We start from the raw sequence: 10,255 nt of genomic DNA, 5'->3' as shown, positions 1-10,255 counted from the left end.
ATTGGATGAAAGAGGACAGCGATGGCTACGTTTTGAGGGTAAAATCATACCTGTAGAGCAAACGCTGCGGACACAGCAGCAGTTTTCAAAAAGATTTTAAGATTAATTTTTTTGCTCCTCTCACTCTAGCAGTTGAGCTGTCTCACTCTAGCCCCAACATTCCGTCCCATACACACCCATTATAAACTCTGAAACGGGTGAAAAAACATCATGAAACTTAAACTGGAACTGAAGAAAAAGTATAATAGATATTGAAAAGATAAATACAAGTTGAATAGTTGAATGTCTTGTCTTCGTTTTAAAGTTTGAATGGTGGCTCTATGTCAATGTATGTGGAAGTAGTAAGAGTTTAAAAATGAGTAAGTTGAATGAGGATTTGAAGGGTCTCCCCATTGAAATACATTATAAATTTTTGTTGAATAAAGTTGAATAAAATTAAAAATATAAATGTTAAAAATATGAAAAATAGAAGCAGTGTTGTCCAAAAGAATAGGAATCTAACGGTGTTTGAATGGTTTTTCTAAGTTGAACGGTTTTGAAGGAGTGAGATGCCAAAAAACGTACGGAATATATAATAATAATAATAACTAGAAAGTGCATTTTCTGAAGAAACTGCAGTGTGAATGCTTGAATCTGAATGTATGCACTGAAATGAATTAATTGCTGAATTTTGAGTTAAAAATATTGAATGAGATTAAAAAAAAACAAAAAAAAACCGAATTTAACCTGAAAACAAAGGTGCTGAACTGCTAAAAGCTGAAGGTTACACAGAAGAAGGAGTTGGAAAAAAACTGAAAATGTTTTAAATGTAAATTAGAAAACCCTAAGAAATGAGAAAAGAACATTTAGAGTCAGAAAACATCTGAATGAATATTAAAAGGTCATATTCTTTGAATCACTGAATGACTCAAATGTGATCCCTCCACTTTGATCCACACAGTTTAAAAAGTTTAAATGCCTGAGCTTTGAAAGATACGGTGTTGGAAAGAGAACAATAATGGCGACAATTTGAGGGTAAAATGATGGCTGTAACACTGTGGACACAGCAGCAGTTGAAAGAGAAGTGCTTAAGATGAATCTTGGTACAGTGGCAGGCAGAGCTCGTTAAGCAGGCAGGTGTGAGCCTGGTTGCTATAGTGACCGCACCCAATGGCTCCATACACACGTACACAGACATGCGCCTCACTTTTGCTGCTTAAAATGAACAGAAAAGTCAGGCCGAAACAAATCGTTCCCAAATGAAAAGTATAGGTCGTATTGACAAAATTCTTTCACCGTGAGTGACAGCAATGTCTAGTCTACTGAATTCTCAGTTTTCATGCCTGTGGGGTTTATTATATGGATGTGGTGACAGTGGAAAGACACCATGCTCTTCTGATTTTCAAACGAACCTTCTGAGCCATTTTAACATTAGAGTCTATGGAAGAGTTGGAGGGAGGAGGCTGTGCATTGGTGACATTTACGAAAGAACCATAACACCTAGGACAATAGTAAACACATTGGATGAAAGAGGACAGCCATGGCTACGTTTTGAGGGTAAAATCATACCTGTAGAGAAAACGCTGCGGACACAGCAGCAGTTTTAAAAAATATTTTAAGATTAATTTTTTTGCTCCTCTCACTCTAGCAGTTGAGCTGCCTCACTCTAGCCCCAACATTCCGTCCCATACACACCCATTATAAACTCTGAAACGGGTGAAAAAACATCATGAAACTTAAACTGGAACTGAAGAAAAAGTATAATAGATATTGAAAAGATAAATACAAGTTGAATAGTTGAATGTCTTGTCTTCGTTTTAAAGTTTGAATGGTGTCTCTACCTCAATGTATGTGGAAGTAGTAAGAGTTTAAAAATGAGTAAGTTGAATGAGAATTTGAAGGGTCTCCCCATTGAAATACATGGGAAATTTTTGTTGAATAAAGTTGAATAAAATTAAAAATATAAATGTTAAAAATATGAAAAATAGAAGCAGTCATGTCCAAAAGAATAGGAATCTAACGGTGTTTGAATGGTTTTTCTAAGTTGAACGGTTTTGAAGGAGTTAGATGCCAAAAAACGTACGGAATATATAATAATAATAAAGATTCGAATAACAATACTGTGAATGCTTTTCAAGCATTCACACTAATAAAGATTAGAATAACAATACTGTGAATGCTTTTCAAGCATTCACACTAATAACTAGAAAGTGCATTTTCTGAAGAAACTGCAGTGTGAATGCTTGAATCTGAATGTATGCATTGAAATGAAATAATTACTGAATTTAAGTTAAAAATTTTGAATGAGATAAAAAAAAAAAACCCCGAATTTAACCTGAAAACAAAAGTGCTGAACTGCTAAAAGCTGAAGGTTACACAGAAGAAGAAGTTGGAAAAAAGCTGAAAATGTTTTAATTGTAAATTAGAAAAACCTAAGAAATGAGAAAAGAACATTTAGAGTCAGAAAACATCTGAAAGAATACTAAAAGGTCATATTCTTTGAATCACTGAATGACTAAAATGTGATCCCTCCACTTGGACCCACACAGTTTAAAAAGTTTACATCTCTGAGCTTTGAAAGACAAGATGTTGGAAAGAGAACAACGATGGCGACGTTTTGAGGGTAAAATGATGGCTTTAACACTGTGGACACAGCAGCAGTTGAAAGAGAAGTGTTTAAGATGAATCTTGGCAGAGTGGCAGGCAGAGCTCGTTAAGCAGGCAGGTGTGAGCCTGGTTGCTATAGTGACCGCACCCAATGGCTCCATACACACGACACAGACATGCGCCTCACTTTTGCTGCTTAAAATGAACAGAAAAGTCAGGCCGAAACAAATCGTTCCCAAATGAAAAGTACATGTCGTACTGACAAAATTCTTTTACCGTGAGCGACAGCCATCTCTAGTCTACCTAATTCTCAGTTTTCATGCCTGTGGAGCTTATTATATGGACGTGGTGACAGTGTAAAGACACCATGCTCTTCTGATTTTCAAACGAACCTTCTGAGCCATTTTAACATTAGAGTCTATGGAAGAGTTGGAGGGAGGAGGCTGTGCATTGGTGACATTTATGAAAGAACCATAACACCTAGGACAATAGTAAACACATTGGATGAAAGAGGACAGCCATGGCTACGTTTTGAGGGAAAAATCATACCTGTAGAGCAAACGCTGCGGACACAGCAGCAGTTTTAAAAAAGATTTTAAGATTAATTTTTTTGCTCCTCTCACTCTAGCAGTTGAGCTGCCTCACTCTAGCCCCAACATTCCGTCCCATACACACCCATTATAAACTCTGAAACGGGTGAAAAAACATCATGAAACTTAAACTGGAACTGAAGAAAAAGTATAATAGATATTGAAAAGATAAATACAAGTTGAATAGTTGAATGTCTTGTCTTCGTTTTAAAGTTTGAATGGTGGCTCTATGTCAATGTATGTGGAAGTAGTAAGAGTTTAAAAATGAGTAAGTTGAATGAGGATTTGAAGGGTCTCCCCATTGAAATACATTATAAATTTTTGTTGAATAAAGTTGAATAAAATTAAAAATATAAATGTTAAAAATATGAAATTTAGAAGCAGTGTTGTCCAAAAGAATAGGAATCTAACGGTGTTTGAATGGTTTTTCTAAGTTGAACGGTTTTGAAGGAGTAGGCTTACAAAAAACGTACGGAAAAATAAAATATAATAATAACTAGAAAAATTTGCATTTCCTGCGAAAATGCAGTGTGGATGCTTAAAGCTGAAGCTGTATGCAAAAACTAGCTGAAAAAGCTGAAAAGTTGCAGAAATTGTAAAAACTTTGCAGAAGCAAAAGAAGTTTGCTAAAATGGAATAACTTAGCAGAACTGCAATATCTTAGAGGAAACATAATACTTGGCAGAAATACAATAGCATAGCAGAATTTAGCAGAAATATTGTAACTTACCAGAAACATGATAACTTCTCAAAAATACAAGAATTTAGGAGAAATAGTATAAGATAACAGAAAGAATATATTTAGCCAAAAATACTTAAACATTACAGAAACACTATGATTTAGAAAAATAGTACAACAGAGCAGAAATATTGTGATTTACCAGAGACACTGTGATGAACTATGAATATTGTAATTTTAAATTGAGACTATGTTTTAGCACAAATATTATAATTTGGCAGAAATACTATAATTTAGCAGAAATACTATATTAAGCACAAATCCTATAAAAAGCAGAAATGGTATGATTAAGCACAAATACTACATTTAGTAGAAATACTTTGTTTTAGCACAAATCCCATAAAAAGCAGAAATACTGTACTATGATTTAGTAGAAAAACTATAATTAATCAGAAATACTAAATTTAGCAGAAATACTATATTAAGCACAAATACTATGAAAAGCAGAAATAGTATGATTAAGCATAAATACTACATTTAGCAGAAATACTATATTAAGCACAAATCCTATAAAAGCAGAAATAGTATATTAAGCACAAATCTTATAAAATAGCAGAAACAGTATGATTTAGCACAATAGTAATAAGTTAAACAGAAAAATTGGAAAAGCAAAATGGACAGCTGAAAAAATGCTGAACATGCTGAGGGTCCCTCAAATATACTTGTTAAATGACAAAAATCTGCAAAAAAATTTATTACAGCCACACAATCACAAATATGTACACATGAGGAAACACACATGCACAGAGACCCACACACAAGATCCAATTCAGTCAACCAGTCTAAATATATTGAATTTAAATCTTAGAATGAGATCATCCCATTAAAAGCCTTTCTCTCTCTCTCTCTCTCTCTCTCTCTGTCACACACACACACACACAGACACACACACACACACACAGGGAGAGAGAAGTAAGTTTCTAGGTCAGCCTGGGAGCTGCTGAATTTGAATCCACCAATCAGAGAGCCTGTGTACTTTTTCCCGCCAAAACAGGTGCATCTTTTTACACACGCAGCAGAGAGAGGCACAGGATTATTGCAGCCTATTTCTCATAGTTAGGACTCCCCTCAAACAAATGACCGTAATTTCCTAACCGTAGGGGCTAGAACGGTCATTCTTACACCGTTTTGTTCAGAAGAGATGGGGGAATCTTCAAGTGTTGACAATTTAATATTAAAATATGAATTTTTAGAGATATATGACATGGATGACTTGTTGACTTAGAAGCCACGAATTCCCAAATATGCAAATTTGAATGCCTGAGACCACATATGTGATTGGCTGGCTGGGAAGCCGTGCAGGCCCTGATTTGTGGATTTGAATTCCTCAGCCCTCAGATATGATTGGCTGGCTTAGAAGCCACGAAGGCCCCAATATGCAAATTTGAATGCCTCAGGACACTTATTTGATTGGCTGGGAAACTGTGCAGGCCCTGATTTGAAAATTTGAATGTCTCAGTCCTCACAGAGGATTGGCTGCCTGGGGACCTGGCAGAAATATATAGAAATACTATTATTAAGCATAAATACTACATTTAGTAGAAATACTATGTTTTAGCACAAATACTATAAAAAGAAGAAAAACTAATTTAGCAGAAATACTATATTAAGCACAAATCCTATAAAAAGCAGAAATACTATAATTTAGAACAAATAGTATAAAAAGCAGAAATACTATAATTTAGCAGAAATACTATGTTAGGCACAAATCCTATAAAAAGCAGAAATACTATAATTTAGCAGAAATACTATGTTAGGCACAAATCCTATAAAATAGCAGAAATACTATAATTTAGCAGAAATACTATATTAGGCATAAATCCTATGAAAAGCAGAAATAGTATGATTTAGCAGAAATACTGTATTTAGCACAAGTACCGAAAAGTACCAGAAATACTATGATTTAGCAGAATAGTAATAACTTATTGAAACACAAATGCACAGAGGGACACACAAACACAGGCTCTAATCCAGTCAACCAGTCTAACTATGTTCAATTTAAATCCTACAATGACATGCTGTCAAATAAGGGCAGGGTCCTCTCTCTCCCACTAAACACACACACACACACACACACACACAGGGAGAGAGGACTAAGTTTCTAGGTCAGCCTGGGAGCTGCTGAATTTGAATCCACCAATCAGAGAGGCTGTTTACGTTTTCCCGCCAAAACAGGTGCATCTTTTTACACACGCAGCACAGAGACATAGACCTGCTTCTTTCAGTTTATTTCACATAGTGAGGATTCCCCTCAAACAAATGACCATAATTTCCTAACCATAGGGGCTAGAGCGGTCATTCTTACACCGTTTTGTTCAGAAGAGATGGGGGAATCTTCAAGTGTTGACAATTTATCATTAAAATATGAATTTTTAGAGATATATGACATGGATGACTTGTTGACTTAGAAGCCACGAATTCCCCAATATGCAAATTTGAATACCTGGAGCCCACATACATGATTGGCTGGCTGGGAAGCTGTGCAGGCCCTGATTTGTGGATTTGAATTCCTCAGCCCTCAGATATGATTGGCTGGCTTAGAAGCCATGAAGGCCCCAATATGCAAATTTGAATGCCTCAGGACACATATATGATTGGCTGGGAAACCGTGCAGGCCCTGATTTGAAAATTTGAATGTCTAAGTCCTCACAGAGGATTGGCTGCCTGGGGACCTGGCAGAAATATATAGAAATACTATGATTAAGCATAAATACTACATTTAGTAGAAATACTATGTTTTAGCACAAATACTATAAAAAGCAGAAATACTATAATTTAGCAGAAATACTATATTAAGCACAAATCTTATAAAAAGCAGAAATAGGATGATTAAGCATAAACACTACATTTAGCAGAAATACTATGTTTGAGCAAAAATCCTATAAAAAGCAGAAATACTATATTAGGCACAAATCCCATAAAAAGCAGAAATAGTATGATTAAGCATAAATACTACATTTAGTAGAAATACTATGTTTTAGCACAAATAGTATAAAAAGCAGAAATATTGTAATTTAGCAGAAATACTATATTAGGCACAAATCTTATAAAATAGCAGAAATAGTATTATTTAGCACAATAGTAATAAGTTAAACAGAAAAATTGGAAAAGCAAAATGGACAGCTGAAAAAATGCTGAACATGCTGAGGGTCCCTCAAATATACTTGTTAAATGAAAAAATCAGCAAAAAAATGCACAGGGAGAGAGAAGTAAGTTTCTAGGTCAGCCTGGGAGCTGCTGAATTTGAATCCACCAATCAGAGAGCCTGTGTACTTTTTCCCGCCAAAACATGTGCCTCTTTTTACACACGCAGCACAGAGAGGCACAGGATTATTGCAGCCTATTTCTCATAGTGAGGACTCCCCTCAAACAAATGACCATAATTTCCAAACCGTAGGGGCTAGAGCGGTCATTCTTACACCGTTTTGTTCAGAAGAGATGGGGGAATCTTCCAGTGTTTACAATTTATCATTAAAATATGAATTATTAAAGATATTTGACTTGTAATGCACCATAACTGAGTAGAGCGAAGCAAAAACTGCCTTGACTTGCCCTCAAACAACGCTTTCTAACTCGAAATCTATTTGGAGTATCGATATCATTCTTTCACCGTAAGAGACAGCAGGCTTTGGTGAACAATCATGGAAATTTTCAGGTCTCTGTGGAAATCCAACAAAAAGTTATGACGAGAGAAAAAAGTGGTTCATTTCCACAGTTTGAAATCTGAAGAAATCTGAGCGAAGGACGAATTTCCTACCCTCAAACAAGTCCAACTCATTTCAGAACGGTAATAGGTGAGAAAGAAATTCTTGAATTGTGAGCGTCAGGGGTGTCTGAAGATATTCGGGGACAAGCCTCATGTCTTAACTTTGCTTCGTTAAGGAGATATGACGATTCGAATATGCCTCTCATTACAGAAATCCAGCGGTGATTTTGAACAAGCTCTCCATTCACTTTATATGGAGAGTTTTCTGACCTTGTGTTAGTCTGAGGAGATTTGCAAAAATTCTATAAATCCCACAACAATGATGGTGACATTTTCTGAAAGCCAGCAAAAATACCTACGTTTTGATGTATAATTTGTGGAAGTTGAGTGAAAATTGAGCAAGTAGCAGGAAGTTGTTCGGACATGAAGTGAAAATTGCAAAACCTTCAGTGGCACACTGGAAGCCAAGAGCATAGCAACCATAACAACACATGTATTTTGTGAAAAATCACAATTTTGCAACTCAAAACTTTAAGAGGCATAAAAGTAAAACAGTAAAAGATTTGAAAAAGCTGAATCATACCTGAATAGCCCAATAATTTGTGAACATTTTAAAGTTTGAATGGTTGTTCTAGGTGAAAATATGAGGAAGTAGTTAAGTTTCAAAAACAAGCAAATTTTAGCAGAATTGCTGAAGTTTCCCATTCATTTCAATGGGACAAATTAAAGGAAAAAAGCTTAATATTTTAAAAAGTATAATAGCAAAAAATACCAAAAGTCATAGCGCACATTAGCAGAAATAGCAGAATAGTTTAAAATTTGAACGGTGAAAATCGGCTGAAAATTGTGGAAGTAGTTAAGTGCCAAAAAGTGTACGGAAGCAACTAGAACTAGAAAAATTTGCATTTCCTGCGAAAATGCAGTGTGGATGCTTAAAGCTGAAGCTGTATGCAAAAAGTAGCTGAAAAAGCTGAAAAGTTGCAGAAATTGTAAAAACTTTGCAGAAGCAAAAGAAGTTTGCTAAAATGGAATAACTTAGCAGAACTGCAATATCTTAGAGGAAACATAATACTTGGCAGAAATACAATAGCATAGCAGAATTTAGCAGAAATATTGTAACTTACCAGAAACATGATAACTTCTCAAAAATACAAGAATTTAGGAGAAATAGTATAAGATAACAGAAAGAATATATTTAGCCAAAAATACTTAAACATTACAGAAACACTATGATTTAGAAAAATAGTACAACAGAGCAGAAATATTGTGATTTACCAGAGACACTGTGATGAACTATGAATATTGTAATTTTAAATTGAGACTATGTTTTAGCACAAATATTATAATTTGGCAGAAATACTATAATTTAGCAGAAATACTATATTAAGCACAAATCCTATAAAAGCAGAAATAGTATATTAAGCACAAATCTTATAAAATAGCAGAAATAGTATGATTTAGCACAATAGTAATAAGTTAAACAGAAAAATTGGAAAAGCAAAATGGACAGCTGAAAAAATGCTGAACATGCTAAGGGTCCCTCAAATATACTTGTTAAATGACAAAAATCTGCAAAAAAATTTATTACAGCCACATAATCACAAATATGTACACATGAGAAAACACACATGCACAGAGAGACCCACACACAAGATCCAATTCAGTCAACCAGTCTAAATATATTGAATTTAAATCTTAGAATGAGATCATCCCATTAAAAGCCTTTCTCTCTCTCTCTCTCTCTCTCTGTCACACACACACACACACACACACACACACACACACACACACACACACACACACACACAGGGAGAGAGAAGTAAGTTTCTAGGTCAGCCTGGGAGCTGGTGAATTTGAATCCACCAATCAGAGAGGCTGTGCACTTTTCCCCACCAAAACAGGTGCATCTGTTTACACACGCAGCAGCACAGAGAGACACAGGATTTTTGCAGTCTATTTCTCATAGTGACGACTCCCCTCAAACAAATGACCGTAATTTCCTAACCGTAGGGGCTAGAACGGTCATTCTTACACCGTTTTGTTCAGAAGAGATGGGGGAATCTTCAAGTGTTGACAATTTAATATTAAAATATGAATTTTTAGAGATATATGACATGGATGACTTGTTGACTTAGAAGCCACGAATTCCCCAATATGCAAATTTGAATGCCTGAGACCACATATGTGATTGGCTGGCTGGGAAGCCGTGCAGGCCCTGATTTGTGGATTTGAATTCCTCAGCCCTCAGATATGATTGGCTGGCTTAGAAGCCACGAAGGCCCCAATATGCAAATTTGAATGCCTCAGGACACTTATTTGATTGGCTGGGAAACTGTGCAGGCCCTGATTTGAAAATTTGAATGTCTCAGTCCTCACAGAGGATTGGCTGCCTGGGGACCTGGCAGAAATATATAGAAATACTATTATTAAGCATAAATACTACATTTAGTAGAAATACTATGTTTTAGCACAAATATTATAAAAAGAAGAAAAACTATAATTTAGCAGAAATACTATATTAAGCACAAATCCTATAAAAAGCAGAAATACTATAATTTAGAACAAATAGTATAAAAAGCAGAAATACTATAATTTAGCAGAAATACTATGTTAAGCACAAATCCTATAAAAAGC

This window comes from Mchenga conophoros, linkage group LG9 (genome assembly GCF_057382185.1).
Source record: "Mchenga conophoros isolate Kocher_MC1m ecotype Shallow Benthic linkage group LG9, M_conophoros_male_GT1.1, whole genome shotgun sequence".
Classification (NCBI taxonomy): Eukaryota; Metazoa; Chordata; class Actinopteri; order Cichliformes; family Cichlidae; genus Mchenga; species Mchenga conophoros.
The sequence above is the reverse complement of the archived record's forward strand: the minus strand, read 5'-3'. Positions refer to the sequence as shown.